This window comes from Argiope bruennichi, chromosome X1 (genome assembly GCF_947563725.1).
Source record: "Argiope bruennichi chromosome X1, qqArgBrue1.1, whole genome shotgun sequence".
In the NCBI taxonomy this organism is placed as follows: domain Eukaryota; kingdom Metazoa; phylum Arthropoda; class Arachnida; order Araneae; family Araneidae; genus Argiope; species Argiope bruennichi.
Genome location: NC_079162.1, coordinates 112,830,246 through 112,833,175, shown reverse-complemented (window position 1 = coordinate 112,833,175; position 2,930 = coordinate 112,830,246). Strand labels below are relative to the sequence as shown.

The 2,930-nt window shown below is 30.6% G+C and overlaps 1 non-coding gene across 1 annotated transcript; it reads right to left on the bottom strand.

Annotated features, from left to right (window-relative positions):
* Positions 1 to 2,466: 2,466 nt before the first annotated feature.
* Positions 2,467 to 2,539, bottom strand: Trnar-ccu (transfer RNA arginine (anticodon CCU)). Its single transcript has one exon. It is a non-coding gene; the product is annotated as a tRNA-Arg (tRNA).
* Between the last annotated feature and the right edge of the window lie 391 nt (positions 2,540 to 2,930).

Below are 2,930 nucleotides of genomic sequence, written 5' to 3'. Positions count from 1 at the left end.
GCTCGCCATAACGCTTGGCACTAATCAAAATGGGTACAGACGCATTATACTCAAAAGCCAATTAAATATATCACCACTCAACAGCCATATCGTTCGTCTCCCCTCCGACTCACTGGAGGGAGAGTCTGCGGTGAATATAGGTCAGTTAACAATTTCGCTACACGAGCATATGTTTTTGTATCCTGGTTATGTTACTGGACTGCGAACCACAAGGTCCCAGGTTCTATCCTCGCTCATACCAACTCGGCTAAAATAGGCTATTTAATGCTTTTGTTTTGCTTCAACTGGAGGAAAGTTTTTATAGCAAACAGGAATAATGATAAAAAATAAAAATAAAAAGTGCTAGTGGTCTTCCGAAGACATATGTAACCTACAAGTAAGAGAACATATAATAACAATATATTTACTAACATTTATTGAATATAAATTTTGGTGAACCAAATTATATGTGCATCACTTTCCTAAAAATATCAACTTTTCTATATTTTTTTCAATCATCTAAATAAAATTATTCAGTACATTTCATAAAATAATTAAATATAACCCTTATGTTTATTCTATCCTAATTTTTAAATCACACCCAAGTATGATATAAAAATGGGGTGATTTAATAGTGGGTATGGTTTAAATCATTTTAAATCATACCCACTATGCACTTTATTGGCCTTGTTTATCATTACATTTCAAACTATAACATAAATGTTAATGTTTAATATAAATCACAAGTGTCTTAATTTCACTATTAAATACAGATATGAAATACAAAAATTAAACACATCACTGATCTTACGAAATGATGAAATAAATATTGCAAATCATTAAAATAATGGCCCACATAGCTATTAGATTTAGAATTTGCAACTTATTTCAACCGTTCCAGGCCCATTTCAAGATCTCAAATAAAGAAGTCTCCATTTTTCATACCAATATTCAATTGTTCTTCTAATAGGATTAATCCTACTGTTTGCCAGGTCACTTGGCTGGAAATCTGTCTTTGTCTGTAAAAGTTCTTGGCAGTATTTGGCTGCTTCTGCAAATCCCAAGTCATCACCAAAATAATCTTCAAACTGTTCTCTATAGTCTTTAGCAGGAAGAAATCTTAAAGTTTCAGCAATCATAAGATTATGTTTATGAAATTGAATAGTAGTGATAATTCCAGTTAATGAAAAATTTTAAAATTAAATTTTGAAACTGATACACCACTATCAAATCAATGAAAATAATCTGATGCAGATAATGGATTTATAGATTAAATTGCTAAAATTATTTACTTGTAAAAATAATTATTCAAATAAAGCATTTGTTCAACATAAGATTAGAATAAATATAAACTCTAGATAATTTTCATTATGAAAGTCTGTCCTAAATTATTAGTTTTAATCAAAATACGAAACTTTTCAAGAATTTTATTTTATGCCATTTTTGAATGAAAAATATTTAAACATAATTTAATTATTTTTTTTTTTCGATAGATACATGAATTTACATGTGACACAATTCTCGACCGGGTAGCGATAATTTGATTACACTGTCAAATTCTGGAAATAAATATGTTATAATGAGATATAACTATACTAGAAAATAAACAAAATCTCCAACAATTTTAATAGCACAGATAAAATAACTTAAAATAATTCAATATAAATAACTTAATCAACTGAACTAATTACAAATATGAGCTTAATAATTTCTAAAAACTGAAAATTTTCAATAATAAATTAAAATTAACTTACTCTTAGAAATTCATCCTCCTTTCTCGTACGTGTAGTATTTAGTTTTATCTTCGCCATAACAGAGGCAAGGTATTCAGCATTTTTTTGAAATTCCTTTCTTACCTTGGTAAATGGCACCTTACAGAATGATCTATGTTGGGAATACAAATTTTTTTCTGTAATAATGCCAATACAAAGTACTCTATAAGTGCCCAGAAAGAGACTGAAATATATAAGAAACTCTCTAAAATTTGAAACTATAATTATTAATAATGAACCGAATGGAATCTATATCATTGTTTTCAGCTATTTTATTTTCGAAATTCGGAGGCAAATTCTCTCCTATTATATTCAAGCTATTCCATATTCTCAGACAAATCCATTTAGTCGGGAAATAAAAGGTAAGTAAAAGAGATAGACAAAAATCACACAACAAAGCACAAACGCTAATTCGTTTTTCGGTAATTACGAAGTACTAAAACAGTCTTATTAGCAATATGAACTGATTACTTGGAAGTTCACACATAATTACGTCACACTCTCTAAGCAGAGTGCGCGGCGGTGCGAGCCAATGATAATGCCCGATTTTCTTCCATAATTGAAATCGGGTAGGGAACGGGAATATTCGTAGGGGGCAGGCATTCCTAAAACCATTGCTATACCCACGAAAGTGGCCAGAACTAACCACCATTCAAGAAACTCCTCATCCGCAGGTCTGAGGTGCTTCCCGAAGATGGAGACAAAAATAAAACTCTACCCTCGGCGGGATTCGAACCCACAATCCCCGGTTTAGGAGACCGATGCCTTATCCGTTGGGCCACGAGGGCTTGATTAAGGGAGGAAGGGTTGTCTTTGTTTGAGCGAATAACTTAAGATAAGTATAAAACATGCATAATTTAAATCTTTAAAGTCAATAAAAGCATTGTTAAGATGCATATTAAGATAAAAGAGAAATTTTTTTAAAAATAGACCTAAAGTAGTTTAAAACAGAATAAAGTCAAAAAAATTTTTATTTCTAATTACTTTAATTTTTTGGGGACTTTAAAAGTTTGTATTCTTTCTTGTCCTTATATAAGTGCAGAATAAGTGTGTCCCTTAAATAAGTTAATAATAATAAGTGCGGAAAATGTGTTTCAATCCGGCCCCTTTTTTGTGAAAAGGTGTGAAACTTGCATACATACATAGTCCTAGTGAGTTTTATTTATAATCACAATATAT